The 26,320-nt window shown below is 45.5% G+C and overlaps 3 pseudogenes; 2 read left to right on the forward strand and 1 right to left on the reverse strand.

Annotated features, from left to right (window-relative positions):
• Positions 1-23,137: 23,137 nt before the first annotated feature.
• LOC134936897 (5S ribosomal RNA) lies at positions 23,138-23,255 on the reverse strand (annotated as a pseudogene).
• A 1,343-nt stretch (positions 23,256-24,598) lies between these two features.
• On the forward strand, positions 24,599-24,716 carry LOC134937773 (5S ribosomal RNA; annotated as a pseudogene).
• A 152-nt stretch (positions 24,717-24,868) lies between these two features.
• On the forward strand, positions 24,869-24,986 carry LOC134939187 (5S ribosomal RNA; annotated as a pseudogene).
• The last annotated feature ends 1,334 nt before the right edge of the window (positions 24,987-26,320 follow it).

Here is a 26,320-nt window from a genome sequence, read left to right on the forward strand (position 1 = left end):
GATTTTATTTAAGTAAGGGGTGGGCACTTATAACAGTTTGGGGTCACTTTGCAAGGTTTAGCAAACAATCGGGAGCTGCATACAAAATATTTAGAAGCTATCTATGGCTCATTTACTTACAAAGATGAAAAGTACAATAAACTGTAGCGTCCTGTCAACAAATGCTGCTTCATATAGATACTGTACAGTACATATGTGTCCTCATACACTGAGCGTCCTTACGCCATATGGGACAAGACTCCCAGTGCGTATGAGAAGCTCTAAGGGGAGCGGTGTCCTGCATTTTTCTTGAAATTTTGTGTCTTCGTCGCATTGCAGCATAAAGCCCCATACAGTGTGCTAGAGACACTAGGCAGCGACTTTAACGCACAGGAATTGGTATAACACACATACAAAGTCACAACTGAAGCACAAAATGGAACATGGAGGGAGTAAAAGCCATGGCTGCTCACATTGGGGGCCCTTTTTATACAGATTTGGACTCAGTCGTACACAAATAATAATTATAATAGGAAGAATTATTTAATTTATATAGCGCTCTTTGGGTGTAGTATGAGCGGCCGGGATCCCAGGGGCCAGCATACCGGCGCCGGGATCCCGACCGCCGGCATACTGACAGCTGGGCGAGCCCCTTGCGGGCTCGCTGCGCTCGCCACGCTGCGGCCACGGTGGTGTGCTACGCGCGTCACACTATTTATTCTCCCTCCAGGGGGGTCGTGGACCCCGGAGAATATGTGTCGACATGCCGGCGGTCGGGATCCCGGCGCCGGTATGCTGGTTGCCGGGATCCCGGCAGGCGGCATACTGAAGACCACCCGCACTCTTTCTCCAGTAGGACTCAAGGCACTTAACAGAATGAACATAATACAGTACAGAAACAACGAAGTGCATACATTTTTTTCATAAAACCGAGAGAGCATGGAGCTACTAAAGTGACATTTCAGAACTGCTTGAGAAAACAGGAAAGGCTTGAGTCTGTTTTCGAAGGATTCTAGAGTGGGGGCTTCTCGAACTGTGCAGGGAAGGGAGTTCCATAGAGTCTGAGTCACATGGCCAGTGCCAGATAAAGGGCCACATGGGCCTGGAGCTGAAATATATGAAGGGCCTACTATATGCCGCCGCATTGGGTGTAACCATCACCACGGGGGTATGATTGTTGTGGGGATGTGACAAGTATTGTGGGTGTGTGACCTGAGCCATGGGGTGTGACTAGAACTAGAACTTTGTGGGCCCCTTAGCAACATTTTGAAGTGGCCCCCTATAGCTTCTAGAGAGACACCTCTCTCTGCAGTGCTCCACCAGTGTTAGTAATGTATTGTATATTAGGAGAAAGCTCCCCTTACATGCCATGTCAATTGTTTATATTATTAGGAAGGGCGCAATCACGTGGGTACACGGATGGTGGTCAGTGACCATCTTTTTATGCTGTGACTTGTGATCACATGTAAAGTATCACAGTGTCATAGTGGGCTAGGATTTGTTGGTGACGAATACCTTGATACTATGATGTTGCATCTGTGATTACAAATCACAGCAAAAAGGTTGGTTCACTGATCTTGCCTCTGTGCCTTGTGCTGTAATAAATATCTGTGTGGAGTGCTACCTCCTGGCTAAGCCAGACTTTTTGCCACAGTGTTCCCTGTACTGCTTCAGGCTGTCACTGCAGTGGACTACTTCTACAGAAAACATCCTTTCTTTCATCTGATGTCACAACCTCTGGCTCCTCACTCATGCTGGGAGGAGTTGTGCACATAACGTAGTAGATCCCAGCAGGGCTAGAAGCTGTGATTTGTTCTGCAATGTGACTGGGTGCAGAGGTGGCTTATATAAGTGAAGTAGCCATGGAAAACACTCTGAGTTGCCCCATGTGGTAGGTATGGACAATTTGTTATTAGGCGGGGGTCAAATCAACAGAAGGTAGCGCTGTAATTGTAATAAGTGTTAAGCAAGCAGCCAGGTTAGAGAGTACGTTTAGTAGGAGTGCTGCCACTGCCAGGACAGGAGGAGGAAAAATCTGCCACTGATAAAACTACAATATAATGTACAGTATATTGACAATTCTAGTAACACTGCATGGCAATAAAGCAGACTACATGGGACAAAGACAGGTGATGAGGGTAGAAAAATGCAAGCACCACCACCCCTGCAATATTATTACCAAATACCACCCTGCACTGCAGTGATACCACCACCTTACTGTATGTGCAGTTTGTTTTTATTTTGGGGGTAATTCAGATCTGATCCCTGGGCTGCCAATTTTGCTGTCCTGCGATCAGATAGTCACCGCCTACTGGAGGAGTGTAAATTCGCCGTGCAAGTGTGCGATCCTATGTGTACGCCTAGCTTCAAAAATCCACTGTGTGCAGTCTGTGCGCATGCCCAAGACTTACTCCTACGGTGCGTTAAGAACGGGCTGATTGGGGCTGGAGCTGACATCAGACACCCTCCCTAAAAACGCTTGGACATGCCAGGCAATCGGGATCCCGTCAGTCGAAATTCAGATGCTGGAATACTGACCCCACTTGGAACGCCTGCACCAGCATCCTGAATAGGGTCACTAGCCCCGCGCCGTAATCCTCACCGCCAGGATCCCAAACGAGCATGTGCTGAGCTGCAGTATAGGAAAGCCATGGTGTGGGGAGGTTAAGTTTAGGATGCGGGAAGACGGTTAGGGTTAGGATGCGGAGAGGGTTAGGTTAAGGCACTCTCGGGGAGGGATAAATGCAGGATTTTTTGGGGGTGGAGTACATACACACATATACACATACACACACATATGAACCGGGGGCACTCCACTCAATATATCTTGCTCAGGTGCCCTCCAACATGGAAAATAACTCCTTACTTACACCATCCTTTTGGCGACACTCAGAGTCTGCCAATTGTAGTGAAACATCTTGGAATTAAATGTTCAACGTTTCGGGGAATGCATCCCCTTTGTCAGGAAACACAGCAATCTGTACAATTGCTGGGTTTCCTGACGAAGGGGATCTATTCCCTGAAACGCTGTAAATAAAATTCACAGATGTTTCACTTAAACAATTGACAGACTCTGGGTGCCGCCAAGATGATGATGATTATGTGTGTGTGTATATATATGTATATATATATATATATATATATATATATATATATTAGAGATGAGCGGGTTCGGTTCCTCGGGATCCGAACCCCCCCGAACTTCACCTATTTTACACGGTTCCGAGGCAGCCTCGGATCTTCCCGCCTTGCTCGGTTAACCAGAACGCGCCCGAACGTCATCCTCCCGTTGTCGGATTCTCGCGAGATTCGTATTCTATATAAGGAGCCACGCCATTTTCACTCGTGCTTTGGAGATTGAACGGAGAGGACGTGGCTGCGTTCTCTCCCTGAAAAGCTCCGTAATCTGTGCTCAGTGTGCTGCAAATAATCTGTGCTCAGTGTGCTGAAAATATCTACGTTCTCTGCCTGAAAACGCTCCATATCTGTGCTCAGTGTGCTGCAAGTATCTGATCAGTGTGCTGCATTGTGGGGACCACCAGTATATAATATATATACTTTTCTATAACTTCTATACTGCTTGTCAGGACAGGTGTCACAGTTACACCGCTCTGTACTGATATATACAATAATATATATACTTTTCTATAGCCTCTATACTGCTTGTCAGGACACATGTGTCACAGTTACACTGCTCTGTACTGATATATTCAGTAATATATATATTTTTCTATAGCTTCTATACTGCTTGTCAGGACACACATGTGTAACAGTTACACCACTCTGTACTACTACTGATATACAGTTATATATATACTTTTCTATAGCTTTTATACTGCTTGTCAGGATACATGGTCACAGTTACACCGCTCTGTACTGATATATACAATAATATATATACTTTTCTATAGCCTCTATACTGCTTGTCAGGACACATGGTCACAGTTACACCGCTCTGTACTGATATATACAATAATATATATACTTTTCTATAGCCGCTATACTGCTTGTCAGGACACATGTGTCACAGTTACACTGCTCTGTATTGATATATATACAATAATATATATACTTTTCTATAGCTTCTATACTGCTTGTCAGGACACATGGGTCACAGTCACAGGCGTGCGCAGAGACTGACTGGCGGGTGCCGCTCCGGACTTCCCCCCCCTCCACGGCACTATAGTGTTCTCTCACCTCCCCTGTCCTGGATATAAACTGCTCACCTGGGCGGCCCAGGTGAGCGGACCAGGTGAGCAGTCTATATCCAGGACAGGGGAGGTGAGAGAACACTATAATGCCGTGGAGGGGGGGGAAGTCCGGAGCGGCACCCGCCAGTCAGTCTCTGCGCACGCCTGTGGTCACAGTTTGTTAGGATCTCCTGTTCTGTACTGCCACGTCGCCATGGCAACCGGGAGGCAAGTGTTAGCGATGTAACCTGAGCGCAGCTGATACTCCGGTCCGGGTTTTTACTGTGTAGTGGTTACAGGCTCTGTGCACGGCAGGGAATTCGGCGCTGGTTTTGTGCTCACAGTCTGTGAGGTCTGAGTGGGGTGTGGACAGCACCTGCTATATAAACCATCCTCTCAGGCTAGGCAAATGCTGCTGAATCTTTGTTTGTTAGTCAGTTCCAGAGAGTTAGCTAGTACTGTGTGACTTTGTATTTACTTGTTGCTTACTGCGAATAGGCCTCGGGATTCGGTACTTCATTCTGCCAATCCGGACCTAGCAGTAAGACTGGAGTCAGTTGTTTAACCTGCTGGGGTTCTTTTGCTATTCTGTGAACCCAGCAGGTTTGCGTCTCTGTACTCTCAGACCTGCTTGCTTAATCCTCCCTCATTGTGCAGGGCGTCCAGGTGTCAGTTTAGTGGCAGTAAGCTGAACCTGTGCCCTGCAAGTGGGGGTTAGGATTGTGGATACTCTCCTTGTGTCTATATTTCTATCTCTGACCAAGGAGTTTATTCCCACACCCGTTGGTAACCCTTTGGGGTTTTTCCTGTTGCTCTTAGCAACATCATTTTGGGTGCTCCACATGTTAAATCACTGCATCTCGCTTCATTGTCCGCTCTATTCCATCTGAGCATTCCTGACACTAGGGAGACACCCAATTCCTGAGCCTTTGGGCTTCCCCGTTCATTTTGTGTTTATTAGTTATTCCATCACCTCCTGTGTATGTTATGTTATACGGTCTGTGAGTTCGTTTTGCCTCGCATCCCTCTTTGTTCATACACCGGTATACTCCTGTTAGCACTGGTGTGCGTAACACAGTTACGCCACTCTGTACTGATATATACAATCATTTTAAATCATTTTCTATAGCTTCTATACTGCTTGTCAGGACACACATGTGTCACAGTTACACCGCTCTGTACTGATATATACAATAATATATATACTTTTCTATAGCTTCTATACTGCTTGTCAGGACACACATGTGTCACAGTTACACCGCTCTGTACTACTACTGATATACAGTAATATATATACTTTTCTATAGCTTCTAAACTGCTTGTCAGGACACATGTGTCACAGTTACACTGCTCTGTACTGATATATATACAATAATATATATACTTTTCTATAGCTTCTATACTGCTTGTCAGGACACATGTGTCACAGTTACACCGCTCTGTACTGATATATATAATAATTTTAAATCATTTTCTATAGCTTCTATACTGCTTGTCAGGACACATGTGTCACAGTTACACCGCTCTGTACTGATATATATAATAATTTTAAATCATTTTCTATAGCTTCTATACTGCTTATCAGGACACACATGTGTCACAGTTACACCACTCTGTACTACTACTGATATACAGTAATATATATACTTTTCTATAGCTTCTATACTGCTTGTCAGGACACATGTGTCACAATTACACCGCCCTGTACTGATATATACAATAATTTAAAATAATTTTCTATAGCTTCTATACTGCTTGTCAGGACACACATGTGTCACAGTTACACCGCTCTGTACTACTACTGATATACAGATATATATATACTTTTCTATAGCTTCTATACTGCTCGTCAGGACACATGTGTCACAGTTACACCGCCCTGTACTGATATATACAATAATTTTAAATAATTTTCTTTTTTTTTTAAACAATGTTTTTTATTTTTATTTTAGAAAGAAACATACAAGCAATACAAAAAGTGTACTGTAAAATATGGGCAATGCAATATCAGAACGCATCAACAAGTACACAGAGACATGAAACATACAGCAAAATATTCATAAAATAAGCTGCTAATAGATAAACAGACATAACATACAAAAAGAGAGACTACAAACAAAACAAAAATAATAAAAGGAAAAAAACAACAACAAGATCTCAAGGGTGTAGGGGCTAAAGTACTCGAAAACATAGGGATATCAGCTGAGGCCAGGAAGAGGGGAAGAACGAAAAAGGAACCAGGGGGACCATATTTCGTGAAAGGACGTTACCGTGTTATTTTGTAAACTTGTTATATATTCCATTGAGGCAACAAAATGGAAACGATTCAAAAGGGCAGCATTTGAAGGCGCCACTGAGGACTTCCATTGTTTGGCTATAAGGGATTTAGCTGCATTACATACATGAGTTACAAGTTTGTCTTGATGCCTGCTAAGCGATGGGGCCGGAGCACATAACAATGCGATGGCAATGTTACCTGAAACTGGAGATTCCAAAACCTGTGAAAGGAGCGCCCACACTTGTTCCCAAAATATCTGAATTATTGGGCAAGACCACCATACGTGAGGAAATGTGCCAATCTCCCCACAGTTCCTCCAGCAGTGATCCGAGGTCATTGGAAAGATAGCGTGAAGTCTGGAGGGTGTCAAATACCACTGCGTATATACTTTGTGACATGTTTCCCTGATAGTTACACTGATGGAGGCTTTAGCGATTCTAGTCCTGATAGTGGACCAGTCTTCGTTGTCAAAATTGGATGGGAGATCTAACTCCCAAGCCAGTTCATGAGGATCTCGTTCTGGAGGGTCTGGGGCCAGGACGGAATGATAGAGAACAGAGATATTACCTTTGTGGCCGATTGAATGAGAGCAGATGCATTCAAAGTGGGTCAGCATTCGAAGTTTATTAGAGGGAAATTGTGAATTGACGAAGCTCATAATTTGATTATATTGAAATTGGCGAGAGGCAGGGATTGAGTGAATAGCTTGGAGGTCAGTAAATGAAGATGGAGCAAATTGACCTTTCACATGCTTAAATCTAGTAATGTGTATATTTCGCCAATAAGATGCCATATGTCTATTCGATCCCGGGGAGAACCGGGGGTGACTCCAGGTAGGGGACATAGGTGAGGGATAGGGAGCTAGGTCCAGCGAGGGACTATGTTTATCCCATATCTTAAGAGTAAATCGTATGGTCGGAGTCTCACAGGCCGAGGCTGGTCTAAGTGATCCGGGTAACCAGAGTATGTCATCCACTCGACCAATCTGCAACATAGAATTTTCTAAATCTACCCATCGTTTACATCCGTGACACAACATGGTTCAACTGAGCAGCGTGATAATAAGAGCGGAGTATTGGTAGACCCAGTCAACCATTAGAGGCAGATCTAGCCAAAATGGCTCTACGAATACGAGGTTTACCGTGTGCCCAGATAAAGCGATTGCAGAGAGCCTGCATGGAGTCCAAGGCCGAAATCGGGATAGGAATAGGTAAGGTTTGAAATAAATATAACAGTCTAGGGAGGAGATTCATTTTAATCGTGTTAATTCTACCAATCCACGATATAAAGAGAGACTGCCATCGCAATAAATCTTTTTCCAATAAGGGTGTAATTTGCTTGGTATAGTGAAGAATATGATTTTGTGATAGAAATGCCAAGGTATTTAATTGCCGAGGGACGCCAGATAAAAGGAAAAGATGTAGTGAGCGTAGAACGTTGTTGTGAGGGAACACAAAGAGCCATGGCTTCAGACTTAGAGCTATTAATTTTGTATCCAGAGAAGGTGCCGTACGTTTGTAGTTCCGATTGGAGGTTGGGGAGCGATATTAAGGGAGTAGTCAAAGTAAGGAGAATATCGTCGGCAAAAAGAGACAACTTGAATTGTTCATCTCCCACCTTCACGCCCCCAATATCAGGGTTAGCTCTAATTCTAGCCGCCAATAGCTCAATGCAAATGGAAAAAATAAGAGGGGATAAAGGGCACCCCTGTCTTGTCCCATTTCCCAGAGCAAAACGTGGCGAATGTAATCCATTGGTCATCACCGTAGAAGAAGGGTGCAAGTAGGCGGTCAAACGCCTTTTCTGCGTCCAGGGCTAAGACCACTGATGGAATCCTATGGGTGGTGGAGTGATGTATCAGATCTATAGTACGTCTAGTATTGTCTGAGGCTTGGCGCTGAGGGATGAATCCCACTTGGTCAGGGTGTATTAAAGAAGATAAAACTCCATTCAACCTAGTGGCCAAGATCTTGGCAAATAGTTTAAGATCTGTGTTGATCAGGGAGATAGGACGATAGCTAGCGCAAATAGAGGGGTCCTTCCCAGGTTTGGGAATAACAATAATTCTAGAGACAGTAGAGTCAGGATGGAAGGAGGCACCATGTAGAATGGAATTGAACAAACGGATCAACTGGGGAGAAAGTAGTTGGACAAACGATTTATAGTAGGACATAGTAAAGCCGTCAGGGCCAGGGGCCTTAGACGGTTTCTGTGATTTAAGGGCCGAGGCAAGTTCCTCTTCAGTGATATCCGCGTCCATGGTCCGGGCCATAGTTTCCGAGATACTGGGAAGCGTACAAGAATCCAGATATTGTTGAATACCCTGAACATGGGATTCAGTGTCAGATGGGCAGACAAATTATATAGAGCTTTATAATAATGAGTTAACGCACCATTAATATCTTTAGGGTTATAAAGCAGAGCTCCCGAGGGACCTTTGTTCGCAGAGATGATCTGTGAAGCCCGTTTAGCTCTAAGTCTATGGGCTAGCAAAGGTATGCGCTTTATTACTCCTATCATAAAACATTTGATTGGCCCATCTGAGACTCCTCTCAACACGTTCGGCAAGAAGTATTTGTAACTCTGCCCGTTTTTGGGAGAGTTGAGACAAAGTCTTTTTGGACAATGTCCTCTTATGCTCTCGATCTAGAGAAGCGATGGACGAGGTAAGAGAAACAATCAAGGCTTCTTGAGATTTCTTACGGCGAGAGGGCGAATTGAATGATATGTCCCCTAATCACAGACTTATGTGCCTCCCAAACCGTAGGAACAGGGACATCCTCAGACAAATTAAGACGAAAGTAGTCCTGCAAGCGTTCTTTAACCATATCCTGAAACTAAGGGATCTTCAGGAGGGTTTCATTTAGCCTCCAGGAGGGCCTTCCCGAGGTGGACTCCAAGAGCCCAAAGGAAGCCTCGAGAATAGAGTGATCAGACCATGAATTAGGAGAGATGGAGGAATGAATTGCAGTTTGAGAAAGGGAAGCACACCCCAGAAAAAGATTAATACGGGAGTGTCACAACCGAGGGCTGGTGCCGACCAGGGGGAAGCCTCAGTTGTAGGGGCTGAGGTATATGTGTACCTGGGAGGTAGTACAGGGTTCTTGGACATGCAGGGAACCTTTAGAACAAATGCCCGAAGGCGTGACCACGACAACAAGGGAAAGTTCAAAGGTTTTATTAAACACAGTTCAGAGGAATACTGATGACTTGGTACTGGTAATAGGAAACACAGTTCAGAGAAATACTTGGGATCGATGACGGAACACCGATGGTTACTTTGGGATCGTTGGTAAGCTTTGAGTGAAGCTGGGGTTCGCAGATAGAAATGCACTATTGTACTTAGAAGCACAGGTGAAGCATGAAGTGATGCTGGGGATCGCTGGAGAATGGCTGCTGGGAAGCCGGAGTTCAGACACAGGTGAATCAGGGTAGACTGTAGAGGGTTAATCACTGGAGTGTCGGGTTACACTGCAGAGTGTAATCACCAGGGAGTCAGGCTGTACTGCAGAGAAAGTCCATGGGAGAACTGCACACTGGAATCACTGAAGACAATTGAAGCACTGACATCTTTCCACCCCAGGAACAGGATATTTATACCTGCTGGGAAGCAGGGATTGGCTGGCTGATTAACCAGAGAGCAGCTGCTGTGTAATCAGGCTGAGAGCAGAGTGCAGCTGATAGGCTGAAAGGTAACATGTGATTAGGAAAACATGGCTGCGCCCATGGTAGCTTTTGGAGGTAAAGATTGTTTGTAACTTGAATGTGAGCTTTAACCATGAAGCTGCCAGAATCACAGTAAAGAGATTTGAGACAATGAGATGCAGCGTGCTGCACACAGACAGTGCAGATGGAATCCAGGCTTGGAACACTGGGACAGTCTCAGGAGGCATTTGGAAGGTAAATTCTGATAAGGAATTACCTAGATCGTGACAGGGAGTAGGTGTCGTGGGGGTTAGAATAAAAGGTATAGTCCCTTACTGAGGGATTGAGGGATCTCCAGATGTCAAATAGGCCAGCCTCGGCCATGTGTTTACGAAAAGCCGTAGAGCCCGGGATTTTGGTCCTGTCATCATGGGTACCGGACTTGTCTAACGAGGGAAGTTGGACTGTATTAAAATCCCCGCCTAAAAGTGTTTTACCACTTCTAAATTCCGAGAGGATAAGAAAAAACTTATTGAAAAACTGGGAATGGCCTGAGTTAGGGGCATAGACATTAGCCAAGGTCATCTCCTCATGTCCCAATTTTCCCTTAAGGATTAGAAATCGCCCCTCGGGATCACTTCTGGAGTCAGAAAGCACGAAAGGAAACGTGGATCGGAGCAGTATGGCCACTCCATTCCGTTTAGATACGTTGTTAGAATAATGTACATTCGGGTAATGTTTGGAGGCTAAGGAGGGATGACTCCCTGATTTGAGGTGGGTTTCCTGGAGAAAAATACAGTCGCCTTGGAGGCGTTTTAGTGAATGGAACAAGTGAGAGCACTTCTGTGGAGTGTTAAGGCCCTTAGCGTTAATGGTAAGACATGTAAACGGCATGGTCAAAGGACAGAGATTGGGGGAAGGTAAAAAAAAAAGGGGGGGGGGTCTACTGTATTAGAATAATATAATTAAAACTAGAAAGCAAAAGTGAAGCAAAGACAGGGGGGGGGGAGTAGTTGATACAGCCAAAAATAAGGCTGGCAACTACAACAAGTGAGCTCCTATAAAAAGGGGAGAGCTCGGGTGTGGGATTCAAAAGTCGGGGGTAAACCCGAGTCACAAATACAAATTCACAACTGCAAATGCAATAATCCCTAAGAGTGAGGGTGATGAGGCTTGGAGATGGGCCAACATATCCCACCCAGAGCATTTATGCTACATTACTTTTTAGAAAAGAGTGGGTATTAACTATGACCCAAGGAAATATCAACAAATAGCGAAACCAGTATTGAGCATGGTAGGGTACCTAAACAGAGCAAAGCAAACTACATATCATACAACCCATAATAGTAAACAACAGTAAACCAAAAAAAGATCAGCATCGAGAATGTTCAGGGCTGCACATCCTGGGCGTGAGCATCTTGGCGGGACGGACCAGAGGATAAAATGAGGTTCAATTTGCGAAGCAGATCCTTTCCTTCATCCGGCGTCTTTATGTAATAGGGCTTCCCCTTAATCTCAACTTGAAGACGGAACGGAAATCCCCATTTATATTTATATCCATGTTCTCTGAGCAGAGCAGTCACTGAGCGCAGGTCCCTGCATTTCGCTATGGTGGAAGGGGCCAGATCCTGAAATATTTGGAGCTTCGCTCCTTCAAACAAAATACAGGAATAAGATCTACTGGCCGTAGTGATCATATTCTTGATCTTGAAGGAAAGGAAGTTAAGGATTACATCTCTGGGGGGGTCAGTGTCCTTCGGTTTGGGCCATAGGGCTCTATGTGCCCTCTCAATTTGAAAAGCAGAAGCATCCGCAGACGGGAGGAGGTGAACAAACAAACATAGGAGGTAGGGTTCCAGCTCACTGGGAGTCACCGTTTCCGGGACGTTGCGAATACGGCGGTTCCCCAAATCCCCGTCTTTCACGGTTCCCCAAATCTTCATTCTTGTCCCTGAGGAGGTCCAATTCGGTGTAGAAATTGTTCATATCATTGCCAATATGTCCTTGGACTTCCTGGACCCGATCTACTTGAGTTTCAAGAGAAGCGGTACGGGATGAAAGGTCCATCATATCTGCCTTCAGTTCACCTACAGCCTTTTCCAGGGCAGTGGTAAAAGATTCCTTGAGGTCCATTATAAGAGCCTGAAGGGTCTGAATATCACCCCTAGTAGCAGGTGACGATGATTGGTCTATCACGGGAGGCTGAGATGGGCTATTAGGAGATCGAGGTGAGAGTTGCTTTTCTTGTCGAAGAAAGTGGTGAGAAATTTCCTGAGGCCCTTTTTTCTTAGCTTTCAGTGCAATACGGCTCATAATACAGCAAGATCTTTTCTGTAATTAGTAGTTATAGGTAGCAAAAGAGTAGTATCAAATTACCCACTGGTAGAGAAGAAAGCTCTGGGTTGGGATATAAGGTGATCAAGGCAGCATTATTAGGTAAAAAACAGTGCGGCAAAGATGGAGTATCTAGAGCGAATTCACAGCAATACCATAGAAGAGCCTAAGGATCTCTGTATCTTCGGTAAGGCAGAGTTATGTGTATACCAATGAGGTAGGGGGAAATGTAGCAGGGGGCTGTGTCTGGTTGCCTTATAGAACCAATAGTAGTGCGGGAGCCTGTAGGTATTCCTAGAATGGAGCCCGGTTAGTTAGCATAATGGACCAGCATATAGGGCGGAGCTGCAGCTATAAGCCTGGAGAATAGCATGCCCTGGAATGCCAAAATGGCTCCTCTGTTCCCCGAGCCAGCCAAATACTGCTTTGGGTGAGAATCAGCTGAGGGGGATACAAGCACCTGAGCCACCAGACAGGGATTAATATCACCGGCCAGGCTGCTTTATCGTCCAGTGTATGCTGGTATGGTTGTGTCTATGTGCAGCCTGTAGTGCTCACAGTTAAGATGGCCGCCGCAGCGTCTGCTTCTGGGTTTCCCTGCAGACCCTACTCCATTCACCAGCTCCAGACTGCTTCCTCGTGTGAAGTCAAGCCCAGCGTGAGCCGCCGCTTCCCGGCAGAGACCGCTACGATCTCCAGCTCACTCGCGCACCGCCACAGAGAGCCGTCAGACGCAGCTCCGGCCGCACACGCCACCACAGTCCCCGGCTTGAAAGGTGAGTCCGCAACCCACTGATATACAGTAATATATATACTTTTCTATAGCTTCTATACTGCTTGTCAGGACACATGTGTCACAGTTACACCGCTCTGTACTGATATATACAATAATATATATACTTTTCTATAGGTTCTATACTGCTTGTCTGGACACATGTGTCACAGTTACACTGCTCTGTACTGATATATACAATAATATATATACTTTTCTATAGCTTCTATACTGCTTGTCAGGACACATGTGTCACAGTTACACTGCTCTGTACTGATATATATACAATAATATATATACTTTTCTATAGCTTCTATACTGCTTGTCAGGACACATGTGGCACAGTTACACCACTCTGTACTGATATATACTATAATTTTAAATCATTTTTATAGCTTCTATACTACTTGTCAGGACACACATGTGTCACAGTTACACCACTCTGTACTACTACTGATATATAGTAATATATATACTTTTCTATAGCTTCTATACTGCTTGTCAGGACACATGTGTCACAGTTACACTGCTCTGTATTGACATATACAATAATTTTAAATCATTTTCTATAGCTTCTATACTGCTTGTCAGGACACACATGTGTCACAGTTACACCGCTCTGTACTACTACTGATATACAGTAATATATATACTTTTCTATAGCTTCTATACTGCTTGTCAGGACACATGTGTCACAGTTACATCGCTCTGTACTGATATATACAATAATTTTAAATCATTTTCTATAGCTTATATACTGCTTGTCAGGACAAATGTGTCACAGTTACACCGCTCTGTACTGATATATACAATAACTTTAAATCATTTTCTATAGCTTCTATACTGCTTGTCAGGACACACATGTGTCACAGTTACACCGCTCTGTACTACTACTGATATGCAGTAATATATATACTTTTCTATAGCTTCTATACTGCTTGTCAGGACACATGTATCACAGTTACACTGCTCTGTATTGATATATATACAATAATATATATACTTTTCTATAGCTTCTAGTATTACAGTGCAGCATTTTGGTGACCAACAGTATACATATATAGTACAGTACAGTAGGCCATTGCTATTGATATATTACGGGCATATAATTCCACACATTAAAAAATGGAGAACAAAAATGTGGAGGGTAAAACAGGGAAAGATCAAGATCCACTTCCACCTCTTGCTGAAGCTGCTGCCACTAGTCATGGCCGAGATGATGAAATGCCATCAACTTCGTCTGCCAAGACCGATGCCCAATGTCATAGTAGAGAGCATGTAAAATCCAAAAAACAAAAGTTCAGTAAAATTACCCAAAAATCAAAATTAAAAGCGTCTGATGAGAAGCGTAAACTTGCCAATATGCCATTTATGACACGGAGTGGCAAGGAACGGCTGAGTCCCTGTCCTATGTTCATGGCTAGTGGTTCAGCTTCACATGAGGATGGAAGCAATCAATCATCCTCCCGCTAGAAAAATGAAAAGACTTAAGCTGGCAAAAGCACAGCAAAGAACTGTACGTTCTTCAAAATCATAAATCCCCAAGGAGAGTCCAATTGTGTCGGCTGCGATGCCTGACCTTCTCAACACTGGACAGGAAGAGGTGGCGCCTTCCACCATTTGCACGCCCCCTGCAAGTGCTGGAAGGAGCACCCGCAGTCCAGTTCCTGATAGTCAAATTGAAGATGTCACTGTTGAAGTACACCAGGATGAGGATATGGGTGTTGCTGGTGTTGAGGAGGAAATTGACAAGGAGGATTCTGATGGTGAGGTGGTTTGTTTAAGTCAGGCACCCGGGGAGACACCTGTTGTCCGTGGGACGAATATGGCCATTGACATGCCTGGTCAAATGACAAAAAAAAAAAATCATCACTTCGGTGTGGAATTATTTCAACAGAAATGCGGACAACAGGTGTCAAGCCATGTGTTGCCTTTGTCAAGCTGTAATAAGTAGGGGTAAGGACGTTAACCACCTAGGAACATCCTCCCTTATACGTCACCTGGAGCGCATTCATCAGAAGTCATTGACAAGTTCAAAAACTTTGGGTGACAGCGTAAGCAGTCCACTGACAACTAAATCCCTTTCTCTTGTACCCAAGCTCCTACAAACCACACCACCAACTCCCTCAGTGTCAATTTCCTCCTTAGACAGGAACGCCAATAGTCCTGCAGGCCATGTCACTGGCAAGTCTGACGAGTCCTCTCCTAACTGGGATTCCACAGATGGATCCTTGATTGTAACGCCTACTGCTGCTGGCGCTGCTGTTGTTGCTGCTGGGAATCGATCGTCATCCCAGAGGGGAAGTCGGAAGACCACTTCTACTACTTCCAGTAAGCAATTGACTGTCCAACAGTCCTTTGCGAGGAAGATGAAATATCACAGCAGTCATCCTGCTGCAAAGCGGATAACTCAGGTCTTGGCAGCTGCTGAGGTGTTAAACGTGTGTCCAGTATCCACCGTTAATTCACAGGGAATTAGAGAATTGCTTGAGGTACTGTGTCCCCGGTACCAAATACCATCTAGGTTCCATTTCTCTAGGCAGGCGATACCGAGAATGTACACAGACGTCAGAAAAAGAGTCACCAGTGTCCTAAAAAATGCAGTTGTATCCAATGTCCACTTAACCACGGACATGTGGACAAGTGGAGCAGGGCAGACTCAGGACTATATGACTGTGACAGCCCACTGGGTAGATGTATTGCCTCCCGCAGCAAGAACAGCAGCGGCGGCACCAGTAGCAGCATCTCGCAAACGCCAACTCGTTTCTAGGCAGGCTACGCTTTGTATCACCGCTTTCCATAAGAGGCACACAGCTGACAACCTCTTACGGAAACTGAGGAACATCATCGCAGAATGGCTTACCCCAATTGGACTCTCCTGGGGATTTGTGACATCGGACAACGCCACCAATATTGTGCGTGCATTACATGTGGGCAAATTCCAGCACGTCCCATGTTTTGCACATACATTGAATTTGGTGGTGCAGAATTTAAAAAAAAACGACAGGGGCGTGCAAGAGATGCTGTCAGTGGCCCGAAGAATTGCGGGCCACTTTTGGCTTTCAGCCACCACGTGCCGAAGACTGGAGCACCAGCAAACACTCCTGAACCTGCCCCGCCATCATCTGAAGCAAGAGGTGGTAACGAGGTGGAATTCAACCCTCTATATGCTTCAGAGGATGAATGAGCAGCAAAAGGCCATTTAAGCCTATACATCTGCCTACGATACAGGCAAAGGAGGGGGAATGTACCTGACTCAAGCGCAGTGGAGAATAATTTCAACGTTGTGCAAGGTTCTGCAACCGTTTGAACTTGCCACACGTGAAGTCAGTTCAACACTGCCAGCCTGAGTCAGGTCATTCCCCTCATCAGGCTTTTGCAGAAGAAGCTGGAGAGATTGAAGGAGGAGCTAAAATGGAGCGATTCCGCTAGGCATGTGGGACTTGTGGATGGAGCGCTTAATTTGCTTAACCAGGATTCACGGGTGGTCAATCTGTTGAAATCAGAGCACTACATTTTGGCCACCGTGCTCGATCCTAGGTTTAACGCCTACGTCAGGGGTGGGGAACCTTTTTTCTAGCGAGGGCCATTTGGATATTTATAAAATCCTTCGGGGACCATACAAAAATTCTCAATTTAAAAAAATTACCCTGCCCCCCAGTGGGTCTGCCCCTTAGAGGTACTGTGTGTGCACGCCCGAGGCGCGCGCGCCCAAAAAAAATGGGTATGGCCAGTTAAAATGGGACGTGATACACATATGCCCCCAATAGTGCAGTGCCAGATCCACAATTGCCCCCACAGTGCCAGGTATACAAATGCCCCTCACAGTGCCAAGTATACAAATGTCCCTCACCGTGCCAGGTATACAAATGTCCCTCACCGTGCCAGGTATACATATGCCCCTCACTGTGCCAGGTATACATATGCCCCCCACCATGCCAGGTATACAAATGCCCGCACCGTGCCAGGTATACAAATGCCCCTCACCGTGCCAGGTATACAAATGCCCCTCACCGTGCCAGGTATACATATGCCCCTCACCGTGCCAGGTATACAGATGCCCCCACAGTGCCAGGTATACATATGCCCCCACAGTGCCAGGTATACAGATGCCCCCCACAGCGCCAGGTATACAGATGCCCCCACAGTGCCAGCTATACAGATGCCCCCACAGTGCCAGCTATACAGATGCCCCCACAGTGCCAGGTACAGATACCCCTACAGTGCCAGCTATACAGATATCCCCACAGTGCCAGCTATACAGATGCCCCCACAGTGCCAGGTACACAGATGCCCCCACAGTGCCAGGTACACAGATGCCCCCACAGTGCCAGCTATACAGATGTTCCCACAGTGCCAGGTATACAGATGCCCCCACAATGCCAGGTATACAGATGCCCCCCCCTCCCCCCCGTGCTGCTTACCGCTGCTTGCTGACAGGGAGGAGAGCGCGGCTATGTCGGGTGGCGGCGGCGGCGTGTAGGACTTCAAACCAGCCGCCGGTGCGAGAGCCAATCAGAGCTCGCGGGCCAGCAGCCGCGGCTCCTGATTGGCTGCCGGTCCGCGAGCTCTGATTGGCTCACAAAGCGGCGGCTAGTTTGAAGTCCTACACGCCGCCGCCGTCATCCAACATCGCCGCGCTCTTCTCCCTGTCCTGACAGCTGAGACACGCTGCCGCCGGACTGAGCGGCGGCGTGTCTCACTGACAGAAGCGGGTGGGCCGGAGCAAACGGCTTCGCGGGCCTTATACGGCCCGCGGGCCGGAGGTTCCCCACCCCTGGCCTACGTTGTATCTCTCTTTCCGGTAGACACAAGAGTGCAGAGGTGCAAAGACCTGCTGGTGAGACACTTGTCAAGTCAAGCGGAACGTGACCCGTCAACAGCTCCTCCTTCACATTCTCCCGCAACTGGGGCTGCGAGGAAAAGGCTAAGAATTCCGAGCCCACCCGCGTGTGGTGATGCAGGGCAGTCTGGAGCGAGTGCTGACATCTGGTCCGGACTGAAGGACCTGCCAATGATTACTAACATTTCGTGTACTGTCACTGCATATGATTCTGTCACCATTGAAAGAATGGTGGAGGATTATATGAGTGACCGCATCCAAGTAGGCACGTCAGACAGTCCGTACGTATACTGGCAGGAAAAAGAGGCAATTTGGAGGCCCTTGCACAAACTGGCTTTATTTTACCTAAGTTGCCCCCCCTCCAGTGTGTACTCCGAAAGAGTGTTTAGTGCAGCCGGTCACCTTGTCAGCAATCGGCGTACGAGGTTATTTCCAGAAAATGTGGAGAAGATGATGTTCATCAAAATGAATTATAATCAATTCCTCCGTGGAGACATTCACCAGCAATTGCCTCCAGAAAGTACACAGGGACCTGAGATGGTGGATTCCAGTGGGGACGAATTAATAATCTGTGAGGAGGGGGATGTACACAGTGAAAGGGGTGAGGAATCGGACGATGAGGAGGAGGTGGACATCTTGCTTCTGTAGAGCCAGTTTGTGCAAGGAGAGATTGATTGCTTCTTTTTTGGTGGGGGCCCAAACCAACCAGTCATTTCAGCCACAGTCGTGTGGCAGACCCTGTCACTGAAATGATGGGTTTGTTAAAGTGTACATGTCCTGTTTATACAACATAAGGGTGGGTGGTAGGGCCCAAGGACAATTCCATCTTGCACCTCTTTTTTTTATTTATTTATCTCTGCATCATGTGATGTTTGGGGCTAATTTTTATTAAGTGCCATCCTGTCTTACACTGCAGTACCACTCCTAGATGGGCCAGGTGTTTGTGTCGGCCACTTGGGTCACTTAGCTTAGTCATCCAGCGACCTTGGTGCAAATTTTAGGACTAAAAATAATACTGTGAGGTGTGAGGTGTTCAGAATAGACTGGAAATTAGTGGAAATTATGGTTATTGAGGTTAATAATACTATGGGATCAAAATGACCCCCAAATTCTATGATTTAAGCTGTTTTTGAGGGTTTTTTTTTGTTTTTGTTTCTTAAAACACCCGAATCCAAAACACACCCGAATCCGACAAAAAAATTTCAGGGAGGTTTTGCCAAAACGCATCCGAATCCAAAACACGGGCGCGGAACCGAATCCAAAACCAAAACACGAAACCCAAAAAATGTCCGGTGCACATCTGTAATATATATATATATATATATATATATATACACACTGCTCAAAAAAATAAAGGGAACACTTAAACAACACAATGTAACTCCAAGTCAATCACACTTCTGTGAAATCAAACTGTCCACTTAGGAAGCAACACTGATTGACAATCAATTTCACATGCTGTTGTGCAAATGGAATAGACAACAGGTGGAAATTATAGGCAATTAGCAAGACACCCCCAATAAAGGAGTGGTTCTGCAGGTGGTGACCACAGACCACTTCTCAGCTCCTATGCTTTCTGACTGATGTTTTGGTCACTTTTGAAAGCTGGCAGTGCTTTCATTCTAGTGGTAGCATGAGACGGAGTCTACAACCCACACAAGTGGCTCAGGTAGTGCAGCTCATCCAGGATGGCACATCAATGCGAGCTGTGGCAAGAAGGTTTGCTGTGTCTATCAGCGTAGTGTTCAGAGCATGGAGGCACTACCAGGAGACAGGCCAGTACATCAGGAGATGTGGAGGAGGCCGTAGGAGGGCAACAACCCAGCAGCAGGACCGCTACCTCCGCCTTTGTGTAAGGAGGAACAGGAGGAGCACTGCCAGAGACCTGCAAAATGACCTCCAGCATGCCACAAATGTGCATGTGTCTACTCAAACGATCAGAAACAGACTCCATGAGGGTGGTATGAGGGCCCGACGTCCACAGGTGGGGGTTGTGCTTACAGCCCAACACCGTGCAGGACGTTTGGCATTTGCCAGAGATCACCAAGATTGGCAAATTCTCCACTGGCGCCCTGTGCTCTTCACAGATTAAAGCAGGTTCTCACTAAGCACATGTGACACATGTGACAGAGTCTGGAGACGCCAAGGAGAACGTTCTGCTGCCTGCAACATCCTCCAGCATGACCGGTTTGGCAGTGGGTCAGTAATGGTGTGGGGTGGCATTTCTTTGGGGGGGCCGCACAGCCCTCCATGTGCTCGCCAGAGGTAGCCTGACTGCCATTAGGTACCGAGATGAGATCCTCAGACCCCTTGTGAGACCGTATGCTGGTGCGGTTGGCCCTGGGTTCCTCCTAATGCAAGACAATGCTAGACCTCATGTGGCTGGAGTGTGTCAGCAGTTCCTGCAAGACGAAGGCATTGATGCTATGGACTGGCCCTCCCGTTCCCCAGACCTGAATCCAATTGAGCACATCTGGGACATCATATCTCGCTCCATCCACCAACAGACTGTCCAGGAGTTGGCGGATGCTTTAGTCCAGGTCTGGGAGGAGATCCCTCAGGAGACCATCCGCCACCTCATCAGGAGCATGCCCAGGCGTTGTAGGGAGGTCATACAGGCACATGGAGGCCACACACACTACTGAGCCTCATTTTGACATTACATCAAAGTTGGATCAGCCTGTAGTGTGTTTTTCCACTTTAATTTTGAGTGTGAATCCAAATCCAGACCTCCATGGGTTAATAAATTTGATTTCCATTGATAATTTATGTGTGATTTTGTTGTCAGCACATTCAACTATGTAAAGAACAAGTATTTAATAAGAATATTTCATTAATTCAGATCTAGGATGTGTTATTTCAGTGTTCTCTTTATTTTTTTGAGCAGTGTATATACATACATATATATATATATATATATATATATATATAAAAATACCACGTGTGTACACACACAGCACACATATAGATCCAAGGAATGAAGAGGGACAGAGAGAGAGAGAGGAATGGATAAAGAGGGGGGGGGTGCGAGAGCATGGGGAGAAAGATCAGAAGAGGATTGGAAGGAGGAGAGAAAGGAGAGCATTTGGAGAAACAGAGGACATGGGGAGACAGAGAAAGAAAGGGGACATCATGGGGAAAGAGAGGGGACATGGAGAAAGAGAGGGGGAGAGAAAGTGACACGGGGAGAGAGGGGGCATTGGGAGACAGAGAGGGGGCATTGGGAGAGAGAGAGAGAGAGAGAGAGAGAGAGAGAGAGAGAGAAATAGGCATAGAAAGATAAAGAGGTGCATGGAGAGAGAGAGGGGGCATTGAGCAGGATAGGCCTAGAAAGAGAGAGAGATGGTATGGAGAGGAAGAGGCATAGCAAGAGGGGGGGGGGGGGTTCATGGGAGAGAGGGGCACAGGATTTGGAGGATATGGAATTCCTTGCCAAGGAAGGTGGTAATAGTGGACTCTGTAAATGCATTTAAAAGGGGATTGGATGAATTTCTGGTTGAAAAGGATATCCAAGGTTACAACATTTAAAATATTGATGTTGTTAATCCGGAAGTAACATGATTTGTAGTTGTTAACTAGTCATAAAACATTCTTCAGCAGGTACAGTAAAATCAACTCAACTTAATACAGAATACAAGTTGAACGCGATGGGCATTTTGCCTCTTTTCAACCTCAATTACTATGTTACTAAATAGGCATGGGGGAGAGAGAGTGAGGGAGAAAGGCAGAGCCGGCCCTAACCAATATGATGCCCTAGGCAAGATTTTGGCTGGTGCCCACTAGCACCGCTGCTAGTTCTGCAGGAAATGCCTGGCATGAGTCAGCTGGCAGCTCTGCTAACGTCGGGCGCCTTTTGTTTATGAAAATGCATCTTATTTGCATTACTATGTGGCTTGGACACACAAGCAGCTTCTGTTAATTTAAATGATATGCAGCATGCCTATATTCTGTGTGCGACTGCGGCTGTATCTGCAAAGGAAATGCTACATTACAGTGATTTCGAGGAATACACTGAAAAGTAGCATTTCGTATGCAGATACAGCCGCAGTCACACAAAGAATATAGGCATGCCGCATATAATTTTAATCAGCAGAAGCTGCTGGTGCCCCTAAGCATACCAATTGCCCTAGGCATTTGCCTAGTTTGCCTATGCCTAAGGCCAGCTCTGGAGAAAGGCATGAGGGGGAGAGAGATTTCAGCAGCAGCACAATGAGGAGATGTGCCCGGGAGAGCAGTTATAAGACCTGCAGGTCTGGAGGAAGCTCCATGGTCCAACTCCCACAAGCTGGGTGCCCTGGGATGTGCAGTGCTCTGGAGGTCTCTCAGTCTCCACAGCTTGGCAAGACATCAGATACGTGGGAGGAGGGGGACAGGCAGAGACGCGGAGGTGCCGGGAGGAGGAGGGGTATTGGCAGAGACGTGCCATGGCCAATGTAGGAGCATGTGTGAGCTAGGAGAGGAGCACACTTGCCTGTCTGGGTGCCGGGTGCCCTAACTGAGGCATAATAAGGAGGCTGCTGCATTACAGGCACAGCCTTACATCCTCCGTCTAAAAAAATGATCGGCAGGTAGGGTAGGGGGGTTTCCAGGTACTCAGAAACACCCCCCCCCCCTGCGTGTGCGTATGGGGGGGGGGAGAGTTAAGTTTAGGCAGCGGGAAAAGGGGGTTAGGTTTCTTCACCCATGGGGAGGGTTAGGGTAACATATGAAAAAGGAGAGAAAAGACAAAAAACCCTTGTTTGGGAGCACTCGTTTGTAATGATTAGTATGATATGAGTGGAATAAGAAATGAATAAAACTTAACCTTTAATTGTTTCTTGAGTAAAAAGAAATAAATGTGAAAGGATTTTGAGACTCGTGTCTTATATTTAAAGAAGGAACTTGTTTAACCTTTTTAGCAAATGAGGTACAAGTTACTAAAAGAAGGTGAAAATATCAAAAAGAGTATGTTTGATGGATACCATAATGTTCTGATGAAATAAAGTGTATCCAAAAGAGTCACTGTACATGCCTTGGAATGAAGGTTATCAATGAAAGTGTAATGTGGTGGCGAGATTGAGTTGGTAAGCAGGTTCTCTTGAGAGCGAAAAAAAGGGGGCCCACTGCACCTGGTATTCTCAGGGGGTTTCCCTTCCTGATACTGACCAGGCCATACCTGCTTAGCTTCCGAGATCGGACAAGATCGGGCGTATTCAGGGTAGTATGGCCGTGGGCCGATATAAGGAAGATATAAGTGCTCTGAGAGGCTCTCGTGACCAAGCCCAATCAGGTGAAACGTACGTCGAGAGTACGTCCTAAGTGACGTCATCGCGGCCACGCCCATTCCGGAAGCGGGCGGCCGCGTTCGTCACTGTAGCGGGACTATGAACAGAGGAGACCTGGACAAACGTTCGCCGCATACCTTGCGGCCGTGGTAACTGACACTAGACCACCAGGGCTTTAAGTGTGCTGCGGGAACTAATCGAGCACAATGACATTTAATCCGGTGCCTAACACTGACTGTATACTTGAGTATATAACCATTTATTACTATATTTGATTTCAGTGCTGGGGTCATCTCTATCAGATCACCAGGATTTAAATCTGTGCTTATACACATTATCAATTGTATAAAAAGGTTTCTCCGCATACACAGTGGTAGTGGCAGCAGATACTAGATCTCAGTATACCACTACACTCCCCTCTGTGTTGTACTGCAGTAATTATACCTTACTTGCAGACACAAATCTGCACAATTTTGTCTCCAATACCCGCCTATGCCTTTAAGGTTTTTTGATTCAGGTATTTAACCGTGATCTCAACACACAAGTGTATGTATGGTAGCATTTTTCTATTTTGATTTCAACACACAAGTGTATTTATGGTAGCATTCTCTATTTGTTGGCATTTATCATTGAATATTTGAGATTTGATATTAATCTTTCCCACTCTGAAAGGTTGATAGTATCATTTATGAGCCAGCCGTGAGCTCTTACAAACATATGATCCCTCACCTGCTTTTTCTTTATTATTATTATTATTATTATTATTATTGTGCTAATTGTCTATTAACTACTTTTTGAGCTATTTCTTAGCTGCCTTGCCTATGGTTCTATAAAGAGTTGATATAGATCAACCGCATTCCAACTATAGGATTATATATACTGTCCATGAGCCAGCCTTGAGCTCCTTTTGTCAGCACATGATTACTTATTTGATTTTCTTCTCAGGGGGCCAGCAAGTGTTGTGCTAATTATCATTGTACCATTTATAAGCCCTTTCCTGAGCTCAGATTGTAATTAATCAATCTCTTCATTCATCAATTATAATTCTTTCTCTAATCCAAGGAACGAGATATTCACACACACCTCACATCATCTTCTTAGCATCTTTATGAAAGTCCACTATCTGCCATACTTCACCTACCACACTACATCTATATCAAACACAGACACTCAAAATCATCCTGACACACCTCTGTCTGGAAATACCAATTTGAGACCATCTGTGGCCTTGGTTGAGTGTGAAGTACAAAAAGCAGTGTACCCTCCCTCAGCACTTATATCTTCCTTATATCGGCCCACGGCCATACTACCCTGAATACGCCCGATCTTGTCCAATCTCGGAAGCTAAGCAGGCATGGCCTGGTCAGTATCAGGAGGGAGAACCTCCTGAGAATACCAGGTGCAGTGGGCCCATTTTAAAGGACAAATCTCATCCCACGTTCTCTGCTTCTGCGTCTGAAAAACACTCCCAGACCATCTATGGTTTTATTTAAGTACAGTACAGACAATAGGAGTGGATTCTCAGATTCTCTCTCATCTTTTTTCTCACATTTCCAACGATAGGCCCACGGCCATACTACCCTGAATGCGCCCGATCTTGTCCGATCTCGGAAGCTAAGCAGGTATGGCCTGGTCAGTATCAGGAAGGGAAACCCCCTGAGAATACCAGGTGCAGTGGGCCCCCTTTTTTTCGCTCTCAAGAGAACCTGCTCACCAACTCAATCTCGCCACCACATTACACTTTCATTGATAACCTTATTCCAAGGCATGTACAGTGACTCTTTTGGATACACTTTATTTCATCAGAACATTATGGTATCCATCAAACATACTCTTTTTGATATTTTCACCTTCTTTTAGTAACTTGTACCTCATTTGCTAAAAAGGTTAAACAAGTTCCTTCTCTAAATATAAGACACGAGTCTCAAAATCCTTTCACATTTATTTCTTTTTACTCAAGAAACAATTAAAGGTTAAGTTTTATTCATTTCTTATTCCACTCATATCATACTAATCATTACAAACGAGTGCTCCCAAACAAGGGTTTTTTGTCTTTTCTCTCCTTTTTCATATGTAGTCCAATCTACAAAATTCCTGGGAGCACCGCCAATTAATAGCAGTTTAAAATTTCTTTTGGCAACTGCATATATATTGGTTCCTTCATGTTATGTTATTTCTATATCTTGTTTAGATTGTAAAGACTAGTGCGGTTCCAAATTGAATTTAGAGGGTTAGGGTAAGCCTGTGTGGTGGGGGGTTACGTTTAGGCTGCTGCAAGGGAGGTTTAGGGGGCCATTGGGGAAAGGTAACTATACTTACCTTCCACCTGTCGGGATTCTGAATAGCGGGATGCTGCTGACAGTATTCTGACTGCCGGCATCCTGCTCACCAGCATTTCAATCCCAACCTGTTTGTTCTATGCTTACAGATACTTTTATTCACATATACTGTATAACATTTTGTTCTTAACTGTGTCACAATTGAATAACCAACACTAAAGGATTTCTTCTTTACTTACATGAAGGATCTCTTTGCAAATTGGTGTTTTGTTTTATTTGCTGTCCTAGTTACTCTTTTACAAATAATCTAAAGCATAGAACATGATTATAGGGCATCCCCATTTGACATACTCTGTATGCCTCAAACATGACATGGTCATTTAACTGGATGTCTACTGCTCAGCAGATAAAACACTATTGTCAAAAGTCTTGCCCTTTCACCACAAGTGATAAACTCTCTGACCTTCCATTCTCTGAACATTCCCCTTATCCTTCATGTTCCACGGGAGGCGACTACATTGCAAGTGCTTCCTGAACCTGGATTCCTTCAACAGCAGCCAGTTTAATGCATATGCATGACACAAGAGGAGTGACAGATTGCATGGTATTTGTAATAAGGTGGCTGGGGAGGGGCCAGCCATCAGGAAGTAGGTATTCGGATGGAAGACCTGGGTGGCCAAGCTCTTATACGTCCCCCGCCATTTAAACACTTGCCGGGTGTAAGGAAAAATTGTTT

This window comes from Pseudophryne corroboree, chromosome 6 (assembly GCF_028390025.1).
Source record: "Pseudophryne corroboree isolate aPseCor3 chromosome 6, aPseCor3.hap2, whole genome shotgun sequence".
NCBI lineage: Eukaryota > Metazoa > Chordata > Amphibia > Anura > Myobatrachidae > Pseudophryne > Pseudophryne corroboree.